General features: G+C 43.1%; 1 protein-coding gene across 4 annotated transcripts in view; it reads right to left on the minus strand.

Annotated features, from left to right (window-relative positions):
• The window catches only part of nin (ninein (GSK3B interacting protein)), a 138,087-nt gene extending 128,071 nt beyond the window's left edge, over positions 1-10,016 (minus strand). For all 4 annotated transcript variants that reach the window (XM_086003159.1, XM_086003158.1, XM_086003160.1 and 1 more), the window contains exon 1: positions 9,903-10,016. The gene's annotated coding sequence lies outside the window, so the exon portion shown is untranslated. The remainder of the gene's footprint in view (positions 1-9,902) is intronic.
• Between the last annotated feature and the right edge of the window lie 17,264 nt (positions 10,017-27,280).

Consider the following 27,280-nt stretch of genomic DNA (forward strand, 5'->3'; position numbering starts at 1 on the left):
AGCCAATTAAATAGAACATTATATGGCACTTACAAATATGCACTGTAAAGAGCATTAAAAGGAGCTTTTTGGAAAGCATTTGGTACACATTCAAATGGGGAAAAAAATCAAATAGATAAAAATGGCAATATCATTGTTCCACACCAGCATGGCTGACTCTTAACTATGCTCTGAACTGGCCTAGCAAGCTACTCAGTTGCATCAAACCGCTACAGTGGTGCAAGAATAAGGCCCACCACCATCACCTCAGGGCAACTAGGAATGGGCAATAAATGCGGCCTTGCCAGAGATGCCCACATCCCGAGGATGAAAATAAAATGGAAATTCATAATTTGTGGATAACATACTTTTTGTGGATGCTGAATCATTGAATATGTTCAAGGCTGAGATAGATAGGTATTTGGACTCTTGGGGAATCAAGGGCTATGGAGATCAGGCAGGAAAGTGGAGTTGAGGTCGAAGATCAGCCATGATCTTATTGAATGGTAGAACAGGCTCGAAGGGCCGTGTGGCCTACTCCTGCTCTTACTTTTTTTTAAATATTATGAAAGAATTATGTATAGATTATTTGTGAGAACTTGAGTAAGCTCTCCTAATGACTCAATGCGTTTATCCAGGGAATAGCTGAGCTACAGAGCAGGAAGGGTCCAGGTTTGATCCTTATTTTGTGCCCTCTTAGCTGGGGTGGCAGTAACTGGCTTAACTCCTGTAGACCAGGAGAGAACCATCTAGGGTTACCACTCCTCATTGGTTTCCAGTGACCCCTGCTGGAAGTGCAAATGTGGGATGATAGTGGTTTCAAACATTCCGGAACCTAATCCCAAATAAAACTTAAAATAGTGAAGGGTCCCAAGTGAAATGAGATGGGCTAGGGTAGCAGTGTTCCCAATGGACATGAGAGCCAAACGTGTGCTTAAATCAGCTATGATCAAGCAAAACCAAGGATATTCCTATGTTCATATGGTCAGTAAATGAAATAGAAAGGTCATATGGGAAGGGTTCTCTTCCAAATTGGAGAAATTCTCACCTCAGTTGGATACAATTTAACCTGCCCTGTTGAGAAAGGGAGGGGTGAAATCAGTGTGGTTTCCCTTTCTTTGAGGATCACACATACACACAGTTAAAAAGGCTACACAACATTTAAACATCATTATATAGAAACATAACAGGTATCCTAAAGTTTCTATTGTAGAAAGTCAAGTTAAAGATTTCCTTCTGTGGACTTAATCAATCAATTAGAATTATATTTAATTGAATATTAGGTTTCACCGGGTAAAGTTCAAATTTTAGAACCATATAACAAGTTCAGACATATCAGTTCTACCTCCTGCTAGGAATCTGCAAGTCTCCTCAAACATGTACAAATTATTCATAGAGATTAATATGAAATGGAGCATGTCATCCTCTATTAGACTTTCATGAAAAGTATTCTAATGATAGCGCTGAATCCAGGCAACTGGGGCACGTGATAACCCACTGACAAATTACACATGAAAATCTCTGAAAGCAGCACATTTCAGTGAGCTGAGACAGACAATGATTTTTAATTGTTATTTATTAGCCTATTAGTTGCCTTCACAAAATATTAATCGCTCAAAAGAAGCTTAGTAGGAAAGGTGATCCAAGGCTCAAAAGTATTTGCTGGGAATTTCCATTTTATAAGCTATATGTTTTGTTAGCAATATAGTCTCTATTTTTGAAAATATTATCTTTTTTCCAATCCATTAGCAGCAACAAGGGCTCCCAAGCATCAGTCAGCTATAAAAGTAGAGCTCTCTCTAATCTAAATATCTTAATCTGAAGACTCTAAAATCCCCCAATGCGCATCCAATGGTTTCTTAAATGATTGCAGGATTTTTGCAGCCAATACTCTATACAGGAGACCATTTCATGTTTTGATCACTCTTTCTATTAAGAAGAAGAATATATTCTCCTGATATCAGTTCTAAATTTGCTGTTTACTAGTTTGAACCTGTATCCTCTTGCCCTATTCTCACAATCCAGTTTAAAGTGATTTTCTGGCTGTACCTTTTCCATACCATTTATTATCTTATATACTTCTATAAGATCACCTCTCAAACGCTTCCTTTATCATCCCATAAAGCAATTAGTCTCAGCAGAATGCCCGCTGCAGCGCCAGTGAAATTGTCAAATTTCGCAAAACAGACATCTAAGTAAGATGGCAAAATTTAGTGCCAAGCCATGGGTAACTTTGTGTTTTCAGCCAGCAATCACTATGAATTCATTGGCGACTGACAGAACTGAATTCACAACCAGAAGAACAGACTTGAATGGCAGAACCACTTGGCTTGAATCAGCAATTGCACATTAATAACTGGGCCTAATCAGTAAAATATTATTGTAATCAAATATTAAAAGCAATTTGTTCACAGAAAGTTCCTTTGTCATGATCCACCACTGTCTATAGCAATGATCACAAGATATTTTATTTATAAGAACTAGAAGTTGTTTGTGTATTTCAAATGCACAGTAAATATGATTTACTATCCTTATGGATTTGATACTAACAAATTAATAAACCAGTAAGTCACTTCTGCATTACAGAAATGAAAACAGCCTGTAATGTAGCACTCCAGTCCCACAGAGAGGTAGTTTAACAATACTTTGGGTGAAATGGCCACTGGCATTTCAAAACATTCACTGCATCTTGCATCATTAATATTACTCTTTCAGACAATCACTATGAATTCACTGGAGACTGAAATTTCTTTGAGACAAGCTAACACTTCAAAATTAAGATAACATTTTTGCACAATTTCAGCCTATTCGGAGAACCCTATAAATATAGTAGCATTTTTTAATTTTCTCTCATTCTACACATTCAAGAAACCCTGATATTAATGTTATGGCAGTGACATAATTATAAAGTGCATATTTTAAAATTGTGATCAAAATTCAGTACTTTAAAGAATAATTCATTTCTATTGTGTTGTGGACATGAACTTTCAGTTGGTGCCTTGGCATACAATAGCTCCCAGATTATTGTTACAGACCAAAGATTTGACTACAAAACTGTCACATTTGAAAATTACTTTCAACACCATTTATATCCTGGTGATGATGATGACATGAAATGGAAAGTTATGTAAATCTTACACATTAATGTGTGTAAACTGGTTTTATTTACAGTTATAATATGCAAATTGGATTTTGACCATTTCAAACACAGCACAAGTAGAGCTAGCCAGAATTTTTAGTGGGCCACAATTTTGAAAGCAGTGATGTGATGCCATAAACAATGATCAACTGAGGCCGTTTTAAAAGTTTGTTATCCTTGGGCAGTCGCAGCTTTAAAAAATGTGATTATCCTGACATCCATTATTACTCCAAACAATGAAGCTTTGATTTATTACGCTGTTTGGTTCCACCTGCAGCTCAACAATCAAAATCAAAATGGCCCCCTGATCCAGAAGGGTTACCGTCAAGCGGGTTTAAATACGAGACTGTGTGGCAATTTAGTTTAATTTGTTACAAAAAACTTCAGGCTCCACATAATTTGTATTAAATATAATATACATCTGTAGCTAGCTTCCAGCACCAATTTATTTTTATTATTCTGTCTCCACAGGAAAATTGGGTTTCATCATTGAGGTTTTCACCCACCAAACAGCAGGCAGTAACTACACGGGAGAGGTCGTTAGTAACCTTTTGTTGTCAGATGATGACATGCTGTTTTTGGCTAAAATGGCTAGAAAACTAGAACCACTCCAAGGCTTTTTTTTCTGGAAAAAAAGGATCACTTTTTACTTACGATTAAATGGAAGAGGCATTTTCTCTTTCAGGCCAGAGAATTTTAGGTCCTAGTTTGCCTTTAACTAGCATTACTGAAACATGCTAACAGGAGGTGATACATAGATCTTTCTTTATAACACTTTGGACTGTGTAACAACTCAGTGGAATTGTAATACTTCATTTTGCATGGCAGCAATTCAAAGCTGTTAAGTCTCCCAAATATTTCAAACAGCAGGCTACCTGACATTATTTGTTGACAAGAGACTACAGGGTAGAAATTGGTCAATTGGTAGACATCGTAAAACGGGGGCAAAAAGAGATCAATTTTGCAGGACTGGGGCCTGCGCCCCAAGGACACCTGAAAAACGTTCAACACATTATTGGCCTCGGACAATTTTCAGATGTCCGGGGCGGCCACCTACAACAGGTGGATGCCTTACATATGCTAATGAGGGGCCTTATGCATGTTGTAGGACCCCTCTGAGAAACTGAGCTACCCTGAGTGGAGCAGGTGCTAAGCCTGCTCCGTATAGGTTTTCCTGGCATGGTTGAGGCCTAGCTACGGGCTGCCACCAAAAAAGCAAGTAAGTTTTTTTGAAAAATTTAAATTCATGTAGAGCCAAGACGAGTTCTCCTGAGTCCACACCACTCCTGCCAGCTGTGAACGGCCCTCCTACTGCTCCCACTTCCTCCACTTACCTGAGAGCCATTGCCAGCGAGGCAAGCAGCCCAAAATTCAAGTGCTAAAATGGGAGAGCCATCTGTGAAGGGGCGACAGCAGCTCACCTAAATTATTGAAATGAGGTCCAAAGCCCAATTTCGGGCTGGCCTTGGGCCTCCCGGTTGAGGTGCATGCTGCCTATGCAGCCCGGATTTTGGGCCTGTAAACGGGCCCTACTAATGAGCAATTAATTACTGCATTGAGATAGCTGAAAGAAAAAAGAAAGCTGATTTACTTAGAAAATAAATGATTGTGTAGCTGTCTCCAGTTTTCAGTGGGCCTACGATTCTTCCACCAAGATAAGTGAATTGCATTAACACTGGGAGCTATTTTATGGATGCCACTCTCCCAGAGTCTGGCCTAAACGTCTGCTAGCATAAAAACTGGTTTCATTTTTTCTAGCCCTCCTCCCCTGAAGGCGACAGCAGGCTGGGGTTTGGTTCCTTGTGTGCCAGCAGCCATTGGGCATCTTCTTGTGCAAGCCTAGACATTGAGTGTTGACAGGCTACTTGACACTGGAAGACATCACAGCTAAACCTAATCCTATTCTCACACAACACCCAACTAACTAGCAGTGATCACCAGTATGTAGGATGGGTGTACCAGTGCTTCAAAAGATGGGGGAAGGGAGCGGGTTGGTGCTTCGGATGGGGTTCCCTTATCGGTACACTGCCAGCGGGGTGGTCTACACCTTTGGCGTTGACCAGTCTTTTTCTTCCACCAGATTCCTGGGCCACTGAAGCCTGTTCCACTTTTCCAGGTTTTCATCCTCTCCATCTCCAATTAAGCTAATCTGCTTTAAAAATTCACACATTCTCTGGGGCTTATATATATATATATCTTTTATTATTTCTCAAATAATCTCATCATGTCTCCCTTCGTCTAACACTATTATTACTTCTATCAATTAACTTTCTCCTGTTCTCCACCAATCACTTCATACCGCATTCTTTTTCTTTTCTTGTGTATGTGGTCTCTTTTCCTTCCCTTTCTCTCGCTCTGTTCCTTTTTATATGCTGTTCATCTGTAATATCTTCCAGTTTAATTAAAAAGGCTATGGTTGAAACGCCAACAGTTTTCTTTTCTTTACAGATGCTGCCTGACTTGCTGAGTGTTTCCAGCATTTTCTGCTTTGATTCACCACACACAGATTTCTGATTTCTCTCATCTGCAACCATAGGGACACTCAGCTCAACTGTAGTGCAACTGCCACCCTAGCTAACAGTGCAGATTCAAAGATCGAGACCTTCTTGATCTGTATGGCCCAGTACCACAACATGCAGTGTATCTACCCACTGAACCATTGGAACAGCCCTTGAAAATAAGATTAAAACATCAGAGGTTGGTAGGGGCCACCACCAAAAAGGTAAGTTTAAAAAATATATATAAATTAATGTGGAGCCGGGAGGAGCAGGAGTTCTTCTGGCTCCAACAGCACTCCTGCCATCCGCGATCAGCCCTCCTATTGCTTCCCCCACCCTCCCTCCCTCTCCATAACATGCAGTGTATCTACCCACTGGAACAGCCCTTGAAAATAAAATTAAAACATCAGAAAATAAGTCTGTGCTGCAATGGACCCACCATTTGAGCAGCGTTAAGTATATTAAGTAAAAGCTGTGCTTTAGACTAGAACTTCCATTTAAAGTATGAACATTTGACTCAATATAAATTAAATAAGTTGCTAAGAGATGCCCTCCCAGTGACAGATTACAGCTCCTGCTCACTTTGTCCAAGTTCCAATGCCAGCTGCCGTCATCATATGAAAGTGTTCCTCTTCTAATGATTTCCTAGACACTGCACTAAATCATCAGCCACAGCATCAAATGTTAATCGAGTAACAGATCTCAGGAAAAGGAAAGATTTTGTGGGTGACATCTCATCCAGTAAAAGGGCAGTTCTTGATGGTTAATATGAAGCAACAATGATGGCAGCCATGAAGAAAGCCATGACTCAACCATCTCATTTCCCTCATGTGAGAGGAAGATGATACAACAGGGAGGGAGTACGATGGTTAATTTGTAAATAACTATTGATTTCAACTTTTATACTTGATAATTAATGTTTCCTATTTAGAAAAATGGAACAGTAAATGATACACAATGCATTCAGATACAACTGTGTACTGCTCTCCATCATTCTCATTATGTTTCCAATGTGAAAAGAATAAATAGGGAAGTAACAAACCAGTAACAATGTCCCCACAGTGAGTAAATAGAGCAGTGGGGAAGTGTTTTTAACTAATAAAACAGGGGAGGAGCAAATCTTAAGAGTATGCAGGAGGGTTAAGAATAAGTATAATAAAAGGGCAAAGCAGGCTAAAATATTAAGCTTGGGGAAGGGTATGAACAGAAGGGAATTTTTGAAAGAAAAAATAGAAGGGAAAATGGTACCGAGTATGAATGAGCCAGGGTTACTGGTTTATATGCAAAATACAAAACATTCTAAATAAAGTCAAGAAACTAGAGGAGCTAATTAGAATGGACACATAAATTCATGTTGTTATAGCATTAACAGGAACTTGACTACGTCCAGGGCAAGACTGGAAAGTAAATGTTCCCAGCTACACATTTTCACAAAAAATGGAGAAGGAAAAAGGCAAATTTACAGATATATTTTTATTGATGGTAGGGCTTAAAGAAGCAAGAAAGAACTTGTGAACTTGTATACTTTCATTTCCTCGGGACAGCAACTGTCTGAGGCTGAACCAGACTGTTTGCAACCTTGGTGTCATATTTGACCCTGCGATGAGCTTCCGACTACATATCCGTGCCATCACTAGGACCGCCTATTTCCACCTCCGGAACATCGCCCGACTCGGCCCCTGCCTCAGCACAACTACTGCTGAAACCCTCATCCATGCCTTTGTTACCTCTAGACTTGACTATTCCAACGCACTCCTCCCAAGTTCTACCCTACGTAAACTTGAGGTCATCCAAAACTCTGCTGCCCATGTCCTAACTCGCACCAAGTCCCGTTCACTCATCACCTCTGTGCTCACTGACCTACACTGGCTCCCGGTTAAGACATACCTCGATTTTAAAATTCTCATCTTTGTTTTCAAATCCCTCCATGGCCTCGCCCCTCCCTATCTCTGTAATCTCCTCCAGACCCACAACCCTCTGAGATATCTGTGCTCCTCTATTTCTGGCCTCTTGAGCATCTCCGATTTTAATCGCTCCACCATTGGTGGCCGTGCCCTCAGCTGCCAAGGCCCTAAGCTCTGAAATTCTCTCCCTAAAGCTCTCCACCACTCTACCTCCCTTTCCTCCTTTAAGACACTCCTTAAAACCTACCTCTTATCTTCTTATGTAGCGTGGTGTCAAATTTTGTTTTATAATGCTCCTGTGGTGCGTCTTGGGATATGTTACTATGTTATAAGCACTATATAAATGCAAGTTGTTGTTGTAATGTTGGGAAATGTGGCAGCTCATTTGTAAACAACAAAGTCCCACAAAGAAAAATTAGATAAATGACTGGATAATCTGTTTTTATGATGCTGATTCAGGGATAAATATTGACCAGAACATTGGAACCTTTCCACTGAAGCAGAGAAGGGGTGGATCTAATAGAGTTTTTCAAAATTTTGATTGGTTTTGAGAGGGTAAGAAGTGAAAGATTATTTCCACCGGTTAGCAAAATGGTAGCAATGGGAAATAGACTCAGGATTACTAATAGAAGAGGCAAGGAGTAGCAAGAATAATCTCCCTCACCCCCCCCCCCCATAGAGCGCAAGTTGTCACTGAAGCAGATACTATACAACAACTTGCATTTATTCAGCATTTTTAACATAGGAAAACATCCCAAGGTGCTTCACATGAGCGTAATCAGACAAAAATTTAATATCATATATATCATTTAATAGGGAATTAGAGAAGTACTTGAAAAGGAAGAATATAAAAGGATAGAGGGAGAAGGCAGGCAAATTAAATTTGAAACGGTCCAGTTGAAGGACTTGCACTGACACAATGGGTGTAATTTCTACACTGTAGTGCAGGGTGATCTCTAAAGACTGAGCTAATACTCCTTTTCTCAATGTTGATCTCCAACAGGTCTGTTAAAAACTAGAAGCTCAAGATCACCACTGTATCTGTCAAAATGCTTCCCAAAACTGAAAGTAGAAGTACCTTCTGCATTACAGCACTGTATATTTTAAAAAGGCAGCATTAATAGGGCTACTTGGTATATTATAAGCAAGGGCGGATTAACGCACAGGCCTATGAACTCCATGTCCAGGGGCCCTAAAACTCTAGCCCCGGTAAAACTCACCAGAATGAAGAAAAACTGCATTCAGCTGCTATATCAGTTTCATTTGAGCATAGCATACTGCAATATGATTTGCTTTATTATTAATGCTATGTATTAACATTCTGCGGGCCTATTTTACTACACATTTGTGTTTTAATGGATGGGGTGGGGGGGGGGGGGGGGTGTTGTGCGGGTGCAGAGGGGCCCTGAATGTTCTTGGTGTCCAGGGTGCCAAGAATTCTTAATCCGGCTCTGATTGTAAGCCACAATTTTTAAAAAAGAGGACATGTTACTATACTAATACTCTTAAAATTACAAGGTTTATGATCATGAGCATATAGAAATAAATTGATTCAGAAAACGCGATCAACACTAGATTACATTAATGCTTGATCATCATCACAGCAATATTTGTAGATTCTGTAAATAACAATCTTAGTATTACTGTCATCAGGATAACGAAGCAACAGTGTGCTTACCTGCAAATCCCATCGGGCATGGTATACAAACTGATAAAACTATTACAAATTGGGAACTTGATCAAATCTCTTAGCCGTTACTGCAGACAATGTGGAATTTGAACTTGGTCACAGATCAAAACAGTAGTCACTTGTTTTAGAGAGGAAAGATCTCAATGAGCGTCGTCTCACAGCGGTTACAGTATGAACAGTAACCTGCTTCCAGAAGTTAACGCTTGCGACACAAAGGCACTGGCGAACATAAAACCCTGGAGCAGCGACATACAGAAGATGAATCAAAAACAGGGGGCGGGCGGGGAGATCTCAGCGACTCCGGAGCTCAGCACTGGATCCCGGGAGGGACAGTCAGCAAACTGGCTCACCCCGAAACTCAAGATTCCAAACAAGCTACCGTTACAATTTAATATAACCAAAGATTGCTTAGTTAAACCCACATGCAGTAAGCCGAAATCTCGGTTAGGAAATCGAAAGTAAATATCATAATCAATAAAAAGTAAATACCGTATCCAATAAAATGTTAGCAACTTTAAGGCTGCAAAATGTTTTTGCAGTGATTGGAGAGAAACGTCCTGTCTGTCCTTGAGGATCACCCCTACCGAACAGCAACTTCAAATGGATACTTCCTGCAGCTGTTGGTGCCGGTTACAGTGTGCATCTTGTACTAAACGGTTGCAATCTCACTCAGCGGCTGAAACAAGGCTTACCAACTGCTGCTGGATCTCACAGCACTTCCCGGCCTCCGCTCGGTTGCCAGCGATGCCGCCTGAAGGTTAGAAAATGTCGATCCTGATGGAGCACATTCGGGGCGAGCAGTCCCCCGGAGCATCAATGCTGGCTCGGGCTAGGGAGAGGAGAGGAGAGGAAAGGAAAGGAGTTGCTCGCTCTCTCTCTCTCACTGCCGGTCTCCCTCTCCGTGATCTGCCACTCGCATTGCTCAAGTGCAGCTTTTCAACGGCTTCTGTCATAGGAGGCGGCGAATGGTACATCCTCTGCGCATTAAAACGTAAGAGGTCAGGATTGAGCACTGAACCATGTGACACTCTCGCAGATGGGCTCTTACAGGCGAGCAGCTTGCTTTATTGAAAATGTTGCTTTCTCTCCATTTCAGCGCCTTCTGCAGACTGGAAGACCAAGTCACTAAATCGAAAGGAATACGCACAATAGGATTGTTCAATCTTCCCTCTTTCTGTTTCTATTTTCCATGTAGTAAAGATAAGCAATTTTCATTGAGCAGTTGAAGAAATTTATCAGATACAAAGTATCTTTGTGCTTCCAGTTATAAAATAGGTTCCTACTGTATCTGTGAATATAATACATTTTAAGGACTAGCTCCCTAGATGGCTCAGTGAATACCTGGAGCTATATTCACCAATAGGTCGCAGGTTCAATTTCTGCTCTGTGTTGAATTAGCTGATTTTAGCCAGGGTGGCAGTAGGGTGACTACAATTAACCTCATATATCCCTGTGTTAGGTAGGGGAACACTGGCCAGTGTTCACATTCATGATTGCATTCCGGTGACCCCTACTGGAAGTGTGTTTGTTTGGACATCAGTTAAGGACAAAATTGGCTGTGATGGTTCCCATGGCCAAATAGCTCACCCATAGATAATAGCCTTTTGGAAAAAGTCCAAAGGCAGTGTTGCAAGTGGAACCATATCCCTAGGAGGGAGTTAATACTTTGAAGAGAGGAAATGGAAAAAAACTGAAATCGTAAAATATCACAAATGGAGGTTGTGCTTTATGTAATTATTTTTCCAGTAACGTGAGTCAATGCCAACTCATTCCAGTGGTGTGTAATGGATACTTCTTAGAAGAAAGACTACTGGAGATAGATAATCACTTTTTTCTAATAGCTCTTTGAAAGTAATGCTCGCTGCAGGATGTAAATATTTGAATTTCTTGAGTTCATGGCAGGTGCTACAGAACACAGAGATCAGGGCCCTGGATACTCGTGTTGACTTTATGCTGGTAAACCTTCAAAACAAATTAACTGATATAAATTTAAACTTTTCTATTCTAAGTGGAAAACATTATTGTAAGTTTAGCATCAGTTATTACCCCAAATTCTCTTTTTTTGGTGGGGGGGGGGGAACATCTAATACCAACATTATGTTGCTTGATTGATGGGTATGACAGGCAGTAAAAAAACACAAACTAATAGGCTTTGCCTTCTGCTCCAAGTTTTTTGTAATGGACAAAAAGTGACAATCCTATCCCAATGTCCTTCTTTCTAGGCCTAACCAGCTGAAGTCTAGGAAAAAGATCCAAGATCTCCATCCCTCTGAAATGAAGAATACATTTTAAAACAAAAAAGTGAAAATATTACAAAAATATTAAAATACATTTCCCAAATTATGATGCAAAAAACATGAAAAACTGCTTAAATATGTAGGCCCTCAAATTCCTCTGGGATTCTGCTATTCTCCTCATGTAACTCTGGCGGGAGACTGACAGACCCCAGAGAAATGGCGCTCGTAGCTGAAAATAGCTGTTTATGCCATTTCTCTGCCAGTTCTGCCTGTCTCCTGCTAGAGTTACGGTGGGAGAATGGGTGAACCCCAATGGAATTTCAGGGCCGTGAGATCTCATTCCATTGAAACATAGACTGACAAGTCCAGATTTACGATTACCTGCAGCATCCTTGGGTTAGAGAGGGCAAATTGATTAGGGCTCTTCTGTTTGATGGCAAACCTCTACTGGAAATACACATTTCTGACCATTAGGTGAGGACTGAATCAGGCTGGGCTGTGATGCTTCTGTATTCTAATAGTCTGTCAAAGCTCACCATTAAGGCTCACACATGAATAATTGTCACTTAGGTAAAGTATTGGAAGAACCCCAGCGCTCATGAAACTGTACTCTAGCAATGAGTCAACAACTTAGGAAAGGGGAGGAAAAGACGGTAAGAAAAAAATATTAATAATGATAAAAAGTTTTCTTACTGTCCCTGAAACTTTATCAAGGAAACAAAGACATCAAAAACTTGACGGTGCATCTCTTGATGTTGTGTAAGACTCCAGAGGTAAGAATTGTGGTCCTTATTAGAATCACATTAAAATGTTACTTGACTCTCCGCACAATGATTTAGCAACTGAGTTCAGCTGACTGCTAATTAGCACAGTACTTGCAGAGAGCACTGTGCGTTATTACAAAACTGCATTTTTTCAGCTCATCAGCACCACCATGTGTCCAACTGCAAGGTTACATATGCATTTCATTTTGGAGGGCACCAAAGCTCCTTCAGCAGCTTTGCCACTTAATACACTGATGCAGTTTAAAACTTGCAAATTTCATCCACTCCTTACAAATAGATATCATTTTCACCTAACTAAACCATTTGCAGCTGACCCAACATGTGACTTACTGTTCCTGTATCCAGTTTATATTCATTTTTAGTGGAATTGGTATAGAATCATTCAAAGTTACTTGACAGAAACAGGCCATTCATCCCATCAATTCTGCACTGGTATTTTTCTCTGCAAACCAACTAGACTAATCCTACTTTTTCACTCACTTACTTTATCCTTTAATATTCCTCTTTTTCAAGGAACTATCCAGTTCTCTTTTAATAGAACCTATTGACTCTGCTTCAACTACAGTAGGTCAGAGAATTCCTCATTCCAATCATTCACAAAATAATGTTTTTTAGCCTGCTGCTCACAGTTTTCCAATGCATGGTTATCCAGCCATATGATTTGGAATATCTGTCTTTAAATTTCTACCGACTCGTTACCTTACTGTCTCACTGGTAAAGGCAGCCAATGAAAGAAATAAGGAATAATCAAATAGCATAGTGTAAGTAGGGTTGCCAACCCTCCAGGAATTAAAGATTAATCTCCCGGACACTACTGTTAGAAACCTAGGAGAAAAATCATAGGAGCATTAAAAAAATTGTCGTTTATTTGTTATAAAAATATTGGAGATGGCAAAAATGGCTGTTTGACTGGGCAAGAGGTCATGTATTGAAACCTCCAGTAATAGGTTTAAACAGAGTTGGCAATCCTAACTGTAAAACATGATGTCATTTGTTACAACACACAACTTAAAACACTTTGGACCTGAAATTCTTGAGGAGTGGAGTTTACTGGCTGTACAGTGTATGTGGGTAGGCTACATTTTCTTTATGCTATCAAATTCCATTCGAAGTGGGGATGGGTGCTTTCCACCAGTTTGCGTTCAATTGTGCTCAATGTTATACCTGCGTGATGTGTGCCAGGATAAGATTCTGCTGGAAGTGGAGCCCACAAATGCTTCAATTGCGATTCCTAATTCCTGTTTAAAAAGGACGCGACTGCTGCCAACGAACCGGATGCGGGCTGCGCATGCGCGCGGCCGATTCGTCCAGGAGTGCGTTCGTTAATAAAATAAATTGTTTAATACCGGGAGGGAGCGGGCTGTGAGGAAAAATAGCGGGAGGGAGCGGGCTGTGAGGAAAAATAGCGGGAGGGAGCGGGCTGTGAGGAAAAATAGCGGGAGGGAGCGGGCTGTGAGGAAAAATGCCGGGAGGAAAAATGCTCTGTGGGAAAAAAAGCTTCCGGTTCCAGATTAAGGATTCCAGTACACTTATTCGCAGCTTCTGGTCGTTGGTCGCAGACACTTGTGCGCACCTTCTGGTCGTTGGCAGCAGTTACTCTGGATATATTTTTGTACCAAACCTCAGAAGGTAATACATACCTTACATGTCCTGTAGCTATAATATGCAAAATAAAGTCAATTGTAACGGGCGTATGCTCACTTAAAATATCATGACATGTTTGGAATAGGTTACCAGGAGTGCACATTAAAATGAATGCAAATGTAAATAACATGGCAATTAGTTAATACATGATGGCACAAGAGGACCAAAATGACATAAAAGTTTCAGTTCACCCTTAATACCAGAGTAGAGAAATATGCTGCAGAAATTTTCATAAGTAGGAAAAGAGGGATTTGTTGGTAAAGCATCCTAAAATCCTCCTGCCATTCTAATTTCTATGATTATTAAAAACAAATTGAAGAGCAATACTATATTTTTACAGATTCACAAATAAACTTTGGCCATATTTACCAGAAAACATCACGCCACATTTCATAGAATCATAGTGAAGTAAGATTAAAATTGAGCGTAACAGGACACGTTTAGTAGAACGCAATTGCGGCCACAGAATGTGTAAAGATGAAATGTACTAATTATTCGTATGTTTAATTGCAGAAATGACCATACCAGTTTAGAGAGATGAAACTTACAAAGAGAGATACTGGCATAACCCTTTTTCTGGAAAACGAAACTTAGTAGTGGCCAGGAGAAGAATGACTCGTTTCTCAGAAATCACATGTCCTGGATGACTCATTTCCAAGAAATCAGAGGGTCTACAGGCCCCTTCAGTGAAAAGTGAAACTTATGTTATAGGCTATTTTGTATAAGTTAGACACACCTAGTTAGTGATTAATGTATAGACTTTTAAATCGATTGGACCTCTGGAGTAGGAGGTCTTGGAAAATGTGTATAACTGTGTGAATCTCAAGAGGTCCGGTGGAGTTGGAGCCTTGTGTGGGGACACAAGAGCATTATCTCCCCAGGCCTGAATAAACCGTTTTGACTTCAATTATTGGGTCTGTCTTTCTTACAACAAGCCGGTGTCGTCGACCTTGTATATCACTTGGTCCGCACTTTCGGGGCTTACATCAATAGAATGGTTACAGCATGGAAGGAGGCCATTCGGTCCATTGAGCCCATGCCAGCTCTCTGCAAGGACACATCAACTAGTCCTACTCCCCCCGCCCTTTCCCCATAGCCCTGCAAATTTCTTTCCTTCAGATACTTGTTCAACTCCCTTTTGAAAGCCGTGATTGAATCTGCCTCCACCACCCTTTCAGGCAGTGCATTCCAGATCTTAACCACTCGCTGCATACATTTTTTTTTGCGTCACCTTTGGTTCTTTAGCCAATCATCTTAAATCTGTGTCCTTTGGTTCTCGACCCTTCTGCCAATGGGAACAGTTTCCCTCTATCTACTCTGTCCAGACCCCTCATGATTTTGAACACCTCTATCAAATCTCTTAATCTTCTCTACTCCAAGGAGAGCAACCCCAGCTTCTCCAGTGTATCAACATAATAGAGGCCAGTGTTGGGTGGAGCAGAGAGCGGCGGTACAGTGAGGACTTGAACTCACTTTCGCAGGCTTTTTTTACAGAGGCCAGTGTCGGGAGGAGCAGAGACCGGCGGTACAGTGAGTACGGAAACTCACTTTCGCGGGCTTCTTTACAGAGGCTTACCAATCTCACAGACCGACAGCAGCGTTCCGGAGCCACGTCACGATTCAAAAAGTGACGTGGACAAGAGGAAGCAGCTGATTGGGTGAGTACGGCCAGGTGAGTATTTATACTACTATATAGTTTGACAGTTAAGATTAATAGTTTATAAAATTTAGAAGGTCTTAATTTTTGTGGTTATAGTTTCTAAGGTCTCTGTTGTGTATCGGGTAGTGCTAGTAACCAAGGGCCCTTGAGTATATCATTTAATTGTAGTGTAATTAGTGGTATTGATTTGATTTAATTTAATTTAATTTAAATGAATTAAAGGGTAAGTCATGGCAGGACAGCTCGGCCCTGTAGCATGCTCCTCCTGCGCTATGTGGGAAATCAGGGCCACTTCCTGTGTCTCTGACGACCATGTGTGTAGGAAGTGTATCCAGCTGCAGCTACTGACAAACCGCATTGTGGTGTTGGAGCTGCGAATGGATACATACTGGAGCATTCGCGATGCTGAGGACATTGTGGATAGCACATTTAGGGAGTTGGTCACACCGCAGGTAAAGGCTGCACAGGCAGGAAGGGAATGGGTGACCACCAGGCAGAGTAGTAGGCGCAGGCAGGTAGTGCAGGGGTCCCCTGTGGCCATCCCCCTCTCAAACAGATATACCACTTTGGATATTGTTGAGGGAGATGGCTTATTGGGGAAAGGCAGCAGCAGCCAACTTCCTGGCACCATGGGCGGTTCTGCTGCAAAGTACGGGAGGAAAAAGAGTGGGAGAGCTATAGTGATAGGGGATTCTATTGTAAGGGGAATAGATAGGCATTTCTGCGGCCGCAAACGAGACTCCAGGATGGTATGTTTCCTCCCTGGTGCAAGGGTCAAGGATGTCTCGGGGCGGCTGCAGGGTATTCTGGAGGGGGAGGGTGAACAACCAGTTGTCGTGGTGCATATAGATACCAACGATGTAGGTAAAAAATGGGATGAGGTCCTAAAAGCTGAATATAGGGAGTTAGGAGGTAAATTAAAAAATAGGACCTCAAAGGTAGTAATCTCAGGATTGCTACCAGTGCCATGTGCTAGTCAGAGTAGAAATAGAAGGATATTTCGGATGAATATGTGGCTAGAGGAATGGTGCAAGGGGGAGGGATTCAAATTCCTGAGACATTGGAACCGGTTCTGGGGGAGGTGGGACCAGTACAAACTGGACGGTTTGCACCTGGGCGGGACCGGGACCGATGTCCTAGGGGGCGTGTTTGCTAGTGCTATTGGGGGGGGGTTTAAACTAAAATGGCAGGGGGTTGGGAACCTGTGCAGGGAGGCAGAGGAAAGGGAAGCAAGGATAGAAACAAAAGACAGGAAGGAGAAAAGCAAAAGTGGAAGGCAGAGAAATCAAGGGTGTAAATCAAACAGGGCTACAGTAAATAATAATTCCAAAAGGACTAAGAGTGTTAAAAAAACAAGCCTGAAGGCTTTGTGTCTTAATGCGAGTAGCATTCGTAATAAGGTGGATGAATTAGCTACGCAGATGGATGTAAACAGATATGATGTAATTGGAATTACGGAGACATAGCTCCAGGGTGACCAAGACTGGGAATTCAACCTCCAGGGGTATTCAATATTCAGGAAGGACGGGCAAAAAGGAAAAGGGGTGGGGTAGCATTGCTGGTTAAAGAGATTAACACAATGGTAAGGAAGGATATTAGCTCTGATGATGTGGAATCTGTATGAGTAGAGTTGAGAAATACCAAGGGGCAGAAAATGTTAGTGGGAGTTGTATACAGACCAGAAAATGTTAGTGGGAGTTGTATACAGACCCCCAAACAGTAATGCTGAGGTTGGGGATGGCATTAAACGGGAAATTAGAGACGCGTGCAATAAGGGCACAGCAGTTATCATGGGTGACTTTAATCTACATATAGATTGGGCTAATCAAATTAGTAACAATACCGTGGAGGAGGAATTCCTAGAGTGTATACGGGATGGTTTCCTGGACCAATATGTCGAGGAACCAACTAGAGATCAGGCCATCTTAGACTGGGTATTATGTAATGAGAACTATTAATTAGCAATGTTGTTGTGCGAGACCCCTTGGGGAGGAGCGATCATAATGTGATAGAATTCTTCATTAAGATGGAGAGTGAAGTAGTTGATTCAGAGACGAGGGTCCTGAATTTAAATAAAGGAAACTACGATGGTATGAGGCACGAGTTGGCTAGGATGGATTGGGGAACGTTACTTATAGGGTTGACAGCGGATAGGCAATGGCAAACATTTAAAGATAGCATGGATGAACTACAGAATTTGTTCATCCCTGTTTGACATAAAAATAAAACAAAAAAGGTGACTCAACCGTGGCAACAAGGGAAATTAGGGATAGCATAAGATCCAAGGAGAGGACATATAAATTGGCCAGAAAAAGCAGCAAACCTGAGGATTGGGAGCAGTTTAGGATTCAGCAAAGGCGGACAAAGGGATTAATTAAGAGGGGGAAAATTGAATATGAGAGTAAGCTTGCAGGGAACATAAAAACTGACTGTAAAAGGTTCTATAGATATGTGAAGAGAAAAAGATTGGTGAAGTCAAGCGTAGGTCCCGTGCAGTCAGAATCAGGGGAATTTATAATGGGGAACAAAGAAATGGCAGACAAATTAAATACATACTTTGGTTCTGTCTTCACAAAGGAGGACACAAATAACCTTCCAGAGATGTCGGGGAACATAGGATCTAATGAGAGGGAGGAATTAAATGAAATCAGTATTTGTAGGGAAATGGTGTTAGGGAAATTGACGGCATTGAAGGCCGATAAATTCCCAGGGCCTGATAATCTACATCCTAGGGTACTTAAGGAAGCGGCCCTAGAAATAGAGGATGCATTGCTGGTCATCTTCCAAAATTATATAGACTCTGGAATAGTTCCCATGGATTGGAGGGTAGCTAATCTAACCCCACTATTTAAAAAAGGTGGTAGAGAGAAAACGGCGAATTATAGACCGGTAAGCCTGACATCGGTAGTGGGGAAAATGCTAGAGTCCATTATAAAAGATGTAATAGCAGAGCACTTGGAAAACAGTGACAGGATCGGACAAAGTCAACATGGATTTACAAAAGGTAAATCGTGCTTGACTAAACTACTGGAATTTTTTGAGGATGTAACTGGTAGAATAGATAAGGGAGAACCAGTGGATGTGGTGTATTTGGACTTTCAGAAGGCTTTCGATAAGGTCCCGCATAAGAGATTGGCGTGCAAAGTTAAAGCACATGGGATTGGGGGCAAGGTATTGACTTGGATAGAGAACTGGTTGGCAGACAGGAAACAAAGAGTTGGAATAAACGGGTCTTTTTCCGAGTGGCAGGCAGTGACTAGTGGGGTGCCGCAGGGATCGGTCCTAGGACCCCAGCTATTTACAATATATATTAATGATCTAGACAAGGGAACTAGATGTAATATCTCCAAGTTTGCAGACAACACAAAGCTGGGTGGGCGTGTGTGCTGTGAGGAGGATGCCGAGAAATTCCAGTATGATTTGGACAGGTTGGGTGATTCGGCAGATGCAATGCAGTATAATGTGTATAAATGCGAGGTTATCCAGTTTGGTGGCAAAAACAGGAAGACAGATTATTATCTGAATGGCAATAGATTGGGAAAAGGGGAAGTGCAACGAGACCTGGGTGTCATTGTGCACCAGTCGCTGAAGGTAAGCATGCAGGTGCAGCAGGCGGTTAAGAAGGCAAATGGTATATTGGCCTTCATAGCAAGAGGGTTCGAGTACAGGAACAAGGATGTCTTGCTGCAGTTGTACAGGGCCTTGGTGAGACCACACCTTGAGTATTGTGTGCAGTTTTGGTCACCTTATTTGAGGAAGGATATTCTTGCCAGGGAGGGAGTGCAGCGAAGATTCACCAGACTGATACTTGGGATGGCAGGAATGACGTATGAAGAGAGATTGGGTCGATTAGGCTTATATTCACTAGAGTTTAGAAGAATGAGAGGGGATCTCATTGAAACTTATAAAATTCTAACAGGACTAGACAGAATAGATGCAGGAAGGATGTTCCCGATGGCGGGGGAGTCCAGAACCAGGGGTCACAGTCTAAGGATAAGAAGTAAGCCATTTAGGACTGAGATGAGGAGGAATTTCTTCATCCAGAGAGTGGTGAACCTGTGGAATTCTCTACCACAGAAGGCAGCTGGAGTACCCGGCGTTGCCGAGGGAACTGAAGAACCCTCTGACATGTTTATAAAACTGTTTATAAAACTGTTGGGATTGAAGAACTCTTCCTAAGAACCCAGGAGGTGGTTATTTAACTTAGTTTTTTGTTAATGGGGATCGACAGTAGCCAAAAATTCAAGTTTTTACAGTTTTCCTTCTATGTCACTTTGGAGGTAGCAAGCAGAATTATAATTTTGCAATGTTATCATTGACATTAATGTGTCATGATCATAGAATGATTGTGCATTATTGTAAAAAGCAATAAAATTGTTGAAATTTTTAATGAGAGGACCACATTCCACTTAAAAAAAGACTCAAACAATGATTATGATTTAAAAATGCAATTTTCCACAGCCAACCCAGGAGGAAATTGCATGGCTTCGTTTTTTTAAGAGTTTCCAAGATTAGGCATTTTTATTGAGAAAAAATGTCTTCACCAAATGCGCCAACTATTTGCATAATACAACGCTGATGGACAGGTATTGATGGCGGAGTATATTTTAAAATATAGTGGCTTTGACGGAATTTTAATCTAAATAAAAATACAGGTAGACTATCCTTTATCCGAACTTCTGAAAACCTCTCAAAACCGAAAGTTTTTTCGTTCAGCGTAAGTCGTGCGCATGACATGACCAGAGTGGCGCACGACTTACGCTGAGCACGGCAGATGGTCACAGAGTTCCCTCCTGGGTAGGAGATTGCAGGCCGAGCCGGGCAGTGTGAAGGAGGTACCAGGAGAGTGAACCCAACAATACAGCAGCCGGTCCGATAGCTGCAGCGGCCCGTCCGATATTCTTTTCTCCCCCGACCCGACCCGCGGCCTGTCCGATATTCTTTTCTCCTCCCCCACACCCGACCCGACCCCCAACCCGTCCGATATTCTTTTCTCCCGACCCGAACTGCGGCCCGTCCGATATTCTTTTCTCCCCCCTGACCCCCCCCAGACCCCGACCCCCCCCCCCGCATCCCACCCCGCCCCCGACCCCGTCCGGACCCCGACGTGAACCGCGGCCCATCCGATATTCTTTTCTCACCCCCCCACCTGACCTGATTTGCGGGCCAGCTTAGTAGGAGTCAGCCGATATCCGGCTTTCCAGAGAAGCAGGAAGGGGATGAGACACGGAACAGTCGCAAGAGGTAGCCTGAACTTTTAAAATTTATATTAAATACAAATTTCCCAGTGTTATAATAATACCTTCTGAAATCCGAAAAATTCCGAAAACCGAAACTCAGCTGGTCCCAAGGCTTTCGGATAAGGGATAGTGTACCTGTACCTCAACTCCATTTACCCGCCTTTGCTCTATATCCCTTTTCTTGTATGATATTACATATTACCCATATTACAGTGTTGGACGTTCTTGTGTAAATTTGTGCATGTGATATTTGTTATGAGTGTATTCTGCTTTTCGGGTTAATTTCAATTCATCAAATTTCTCCTTTTTTCACATTAGTCTGAAGTCAATTTCTACCCCTGTGTTAATTCTGCATGCTGAAGATGATAACGTCATACCGTTTAAGTTGGGCAACAAGATACACTGGATGCAATGGCTTCTTTCACTATATTATTTATGGAATGCAGGCTGAGGTTTATTTTGACAGTTGTGATTTACTAACCAGTACCAATGTTCACAAGATTGGTAATGATGAGGAAGATCATTCGACTATATTACCCCATCAGTTTTTTTTCTTAAAATGATTAACGCTTTTACCTCAGCTACCCTATCCAGAAGTCTATTCCATTCATGATCACTTTTTATGATACAGTTTTAAATTTACCTTTTAGCTAGTTTGAACTTGTACACCCTTAACCTATGATCGTGGTATAATTTGAAGTAATGTTCCAAATTTACCTTTTCTGTACCATTTACTATCTTGTATACCTCTATCAGATTCTCTCTCAGTTGCATTCTTTCAAGAAAAAAGACAAACTTGTATTGATAAAGCATTTTTCACAAAAGCATTCTGAAGACATCCTGGAATGTTTTACAATCTTAATTCCCTACTTAACACCATTGTGAGAGCACCGTCATCACTAGGACTGCAGTGGATCAAAGAGAAAGACCACTACTGTCTTCTCAGGGCATCTAGCATTGGGCAATAAATACGGCTTTGCCAGCATCGTCTGCAACCCAAAAAAGCATGTATATCATTATGTATTCATTATGATGAACACTGAATTCTAATATTTTACAAGTACAACACGAGTTAAAAGAGGATTAAAATGGGATGGAAAGCAAATAAATACTTACTGAAAAAGCATTTTCAAATCAATTAGAAAAGAATGAGACATTTGTAGGCCATCATTTTTTCCATATGTTTATGTAGCTCTATGAAAGTCTACTGGATTCACAGATATCGGAAAGACAAGTCAAGTTTGTTGCATTTCCTGCGTTACTTGGGTACAAGCATAACAACATTTACAAGGACCCAAGATTACCAGATATTCTAAAGTAAGCTTTTACCTCAGTTAATTATTCAGGAAATATGTTGTAGTGCTTCTAATAGCGTAATTTAATATTTAAATATGATTTGCAAAGAAGTTTCTTTGTGGCAGGATGGTGGAGTGCAAATTTTAGAGACTGGAGAAGCTGGGATTGTTCTCCTTCGAGCAGAAATGGTTAAAGGGAGCTTTAATAGAGATGTTCAAAATTATTAAAGGTTTTGATAGAGTAGATTGGGAGAAATTGTTTCCTGGCAGAAGGGTTGATAACCAGAGGGCACAAATTTAAGATAATTAATTGGTAAAAGAACCAGGGGGAGATGAGACTTTTTTATGCAGTGAGTTATGATCTGGAATGCAGTACCTGAAAGGCTGGGGGAAGCAGCTTCTATAGTGACTTTCAAAATGGAATTGGATATATACATGAAAAGGAAAAGATTGCAGGGCTATGGGGAAAGAGCAGGGGAGTAAGACTAATTGGATATCTCTTTCAAAGAACCTGCACAGGCACGATGGGCCGAATGGCCTCCTTCTTGCTGTAAGATTCTATATTATCCATGGAATTGTGGAGAGAAAATACTTTCAACATAGACAATAGCTCCAGTGAGCTGGGGCCCAATATTGCAGATATTCAGCAAGCTGCTTTTTTGTTAGACATAATAATGGAACAGCTCTTTTAAGTTACAGACTAAATGTACTCTTCACTGCCCCAAAAAAACGTTATTCCCTTTAAATTTGTTACGACATTTTCAGATATAAAATTCTTCTTAATTAAAGTTTTTCAATTGTTTTACTCTATAGACCATTGGTAAGATGCAGGCAGCAAAATTATTTTGAAGACTATCTTTAAAAGATTTTCAGCCCTGAAAATGTAAACTTTCTTTCCAGCACTATACCCAAGTGTCCCAGGGTAGCTCTCTTGAATCTGATTTCTCCCGTTATAAACATAAGCTGCTGTCTGTCAACCTGCTCAGGTCAAATAAATAACCTATTTCTTAGTTTCATTGCTTTTAAAGTCTACAAGTGTAATATTAAATTTTGCATTCAGTGCAAGTCTTAGTTTTCTATCTCATACATCATATTTTTGGTGTCACTTGTAGGGAACGGTAGCGTAGTGGTAATGTCACTGGGCTAGTAATCCAGAGGCCTGGACTAATGATCTCAGAGACGTGAGATCAAATCCCACCACAGCTGGGGAATTTAAAATCAGTTAATTAAATAAATCTGGAATAAAAAGCTAGTATCAGTAATGGTAACCAGGAAACTATCGGATTGTCATATAAAACCCATCAGGTTCACTAATGTCCTTTAGGGAAGGAAATCTGCCGTCCTTACCTGGTCTGGCCTATGTGTGGCTCTAGACCCACAGCAATGTGGTTGACTCTTAACTGCCCTCTGAAATGGCCTAGCAAGTCACTCAGTTGTAACTAACCGCTACGAAACAAAATAATAAAATGAAACTGGACGGAACACCCAGCATTGACCTCGGCACTGGCTACAGACATGGCAACGGCACACCCAGCCCAGTCGACCCTGCAAAGTCCTCCTCACCAACATCTGGGGACGTGTGTCAAAATTGGGAGAGCTGTTCAACAGACTAGTCGAGCAACAGCCTGACATTGCCATACTCACAGAATCATACCTTTCAGCCAATGTCCTGAATTCCTCCATCACCATCCCTGGGTATGTCCTGTCCCACCAGCAGGGTGGTGGCACAGTGGTATACAGTCGGGAAGGTTACACTTTATCATTGTATGAGAGTGTGCCTGATGTAAAATCAAGTTTTTCATCTTGTGTAAAATAGGGAAAATCATTTTATTTCTTTACTGTAGTGTGTTAACATAGCTAGAATTAAAATGGAAGCTGACCAGCTGGGACCACAGCCTTGTAGTAGGCAAGAAACAAGCCAGGTTGTTTTGTTCTGCAAATTAGTCAGGTTGCAGGAATATTATTCTTGGGGCTAATTAAGTTAATCCAAACACAAAGTTGGATCAGTAGGACAGAGTAACCTTAATGCAATGTTTAATGTATGTGAATTGATAGACTATGGAATAGTCAAATTCAATTACTCTGGCTGTCGGTATTAGATTTCGAAGTGGCTAAACCTTAAACTTGTGCACCATCCATGATGTTTGGCGGGTCTCTTGGAAAACTGGATTCTCCCTTTTCTACGTAATTGTTTTTTTTCCACTAATATAGACAGGATCACTCATTCCTGTCTTCTAGCTCTTGCCATTATGCTGGAGCTCACTCTGTAATCAGTAGGACCAACCATCATCTTAAACTGATGTGCCCAATAGAGTCATAGGCCTAGAAATTCAGTTGGGCGCGCCAGCCGTTAGCGCCTTAGGAGTAGATCTCGAGCGCTAGGCGCTTAGCGCCCGGGCGCAGTGCGATCTGCGCCTCTCCCCAACTTCAGGACACATTTAGCGCCGGCGCAAAGTCTTAGCGCGCGCCCTGCTGCGCGCGCAGATCATGACGTCATTTAATAGTGCAACGCCCTTTGTGCGCCCCGAACCGGAACTTCACTCGCGCCGGCCCATTGTGCGCCGGGCGGCCCTAACGACTGTGAAGTGGAACGGTACACAGCCGAGCCGGGCCGCGGGGAGCGCTAATTAAAGGGCACTTACCCTGCACTATAAAGGCCAGCCATTTTGCAGCATTCACTCTTGTGCAACGGTTTTTTGGAGAGAGACCAAGGAGGAGAGCTTACTGGTTTGGACCAACACTGGGACAGGTATTTTTGGCTCAGGCCAGAGCTTAGCAATTATCTTTGCCTTCATTGAGAGCTCAGTGTTTGCCAGCATATAATGGGGGCTGCATTGGGTGCCAACGCTGACTTTCAGCCTTATGCCAGAAGGGCTTACAGACGCCGTGAGAGAGTGGCAGCCCTGGCTAGACGCAGAGGGGGCAACAGGCGTCGCCAACTGAGGCCTTACCCACCCAGGGTATACCGCCAGCAGTCCTCCTATCTGACCATGTCTGCCGCGATGTGTGTAAGGAGGCTGCGATTCAGAAGGGAGGTGGTTGCAGACATCTGCCAGCTGCTTCAGAGAGATCTGCAGCCACAGCTGATGTGCAGGACGTCTCTGTCGGTGGCAGTGAAGGTGACGGTGGCTCTCAACTTCTATGCCACCGGCTCCTTCCAATCCGCTGCTGGGGACATCGCTAACATCTCCCAGTTCGCCGTGCATTGCTGCATCCGCCAGGTGACCGAAGCCCTTTTCACAAGGAGACATCAATTCATCTCCTTCCCCATGACCCTGGACAAGCAGCAGCAGCGTGCAGTGGGATTTTCAAGAATAGCGGGCTTCCCCATGGTGCAGGGCGCCATTGACTGCACGCATGTGGCTTTGCGGGCACCTCTTGAGCATGCCGAGGATTACCGCAACCGGAAGGGCTACCATTCCCTCAACGTACAGCTGGTGTGTGACCACAGGCAGCGCATCCTAGCTGTCAATGCCCGCTTTCCAGGCAGCAGCCACGATGCCTTTATCCTGCGACAGACAACTGTGGCTGACATGTTCCAGGCACAGCCTCCCCCAAGAGGATGGCTTATCGGGGGCAAAGGCTATCCTTTGTGTACCTGGCTCATGACCCCGCTCCGCGCGCCCACGACCCCTGCTGAAGAGGCATACAACGAGAGCCATCAAGCGACTAGGAACATCATAGAACAAACAATCGGCGTCCTCAAGCAACGGTTCCGCTGTCTCGATCGCTCCGGGGGAGCCCTCCAGTATTCGCAGGATCGAGTCTCCCAATTCGTCGTCGTTTGCTGCATGCTGCACAACCTGGCTATCCGCAGGACTCAGGCACTGCCACCTCACGTTGGACCACCACCTCAGGAGGAGGAGCAGGAGGAGCATGAGGAGGAGGAGGACGAGGAGTACCAGCCCAGGAGGGAGGCACAAGGTCCAAGGGCCGCCCGTCGGCGGCTTATTGAACGTCACTTCTAGGCCCCCTGTCAGGGAATGGCATGTGCCAATGAAAGAACATGATTGCAGCCGCTCCGCAAGCCCTCAGCCGGTTAACGCAACAAACAGTTCAAAGATCAAACATGGACAATGTGAATAAATAAAATGCTTTATTGTTCAAACTCAGCTCCCTTCCCACATGAAAACCAAAAACAGACGAAACCCCCAAAAAACACTCAAACAAATTACTCGCTCCCACAACCTGGAGAGGATTAACAAAATAGTGCAACTAAAATGGCCGTCATTCTCGGCCTTCGTAAAAAACAAACATCACATCATCGGCCTCAAAAAACAAACATCCAAATCTCGGCCTCAAAAAACAAACACAACTGGCCACACATTCGACTATTTGGCCCGCTAGGGCGATGCCTTGGCCATCTTTGTGTGGCCCCTGCCTGCCCTGCTGCTCCTCCTCAAAGTAAGGCCATTGGCTGCTGCAAGGCTGGGGGCAGGCTCCTGAGGGGCACATGTCGTGACGGCAGATGCCCTTGGGGGTCGGCCTAGTCGAGGTCTGGCCGTCGAGCGGGCGGCTGTTGAATGCTGCAGCTGTGGCTGGCCAGCATCAGTCGCTGCAGCAGCTCCTGGCAGCTCCACTGGGGGAGTGGCAGTGGCGGCTGGAGGAATGGGGGCAAGCTGGCGGATGGCAGGCGCTCGCTGTTCGCCTGAGACACTGGCACTCGCCCGGGCCAGCACTGCAGCATGCGCACCAATCTGCCGAGGGACAGACCGCTGTGCTGGTGCAGTGCGCCGGGTGCCCTGGCGATGCCTGGCTGACACAGCGAGTGTGGCAGCAGTGAGTGCCCGTGTTGACCTGTTCACTGACTGCATCAGAGCAGCCAGTGACTGGACGGCACCACTGATCACCTGGCCAGTCGCTGCCAGAGCTGCCCCGAATTCCGCCCGACTCGCTGCCTGATCTGCCCGGAATTCCACCCAACTGGTGGCCTCTGAGGGCCCGAACTCGGTGACACTCCGAGAGAGGGACTCGATGGCCTCAGGCAACCGTGCCACTGCCGCCATGAGCTCCGTGTGCCGGCGCTCCGAGTCCGCGGACAAGTCCTCGAGGCGTTCCATCTCCTCGGCGAAGACCATCTCCGGACTGGAGGCTGGACTCTCCCTCTGGGGAGAAGGCCGCCGAGCTGGCTGACCCTTCCTGCGTTGCTGTTCGCCGCTGGGCCCAGCAATTGGACTCCCCTCCGACGCATCCCCCCTCTGGGGAGAAG

The sequence above is a fragment of the Somniosus microcephalus genome, chromosome 12 (genome assembly GCF_052327205.1).
Source record: "Somniosus microcephalus isolate GS21.2 chromosome 12, FLI_Smic_1.0, whole genome shotgun sequence".
NCBI classification, from domain to species: domain Eukaryota; kingdom Metazoa; phylum Chordata; class Chondrichthyes; order Squaliformes; family Somniosidae; genus Somniosus; species Somniosus microcephalus.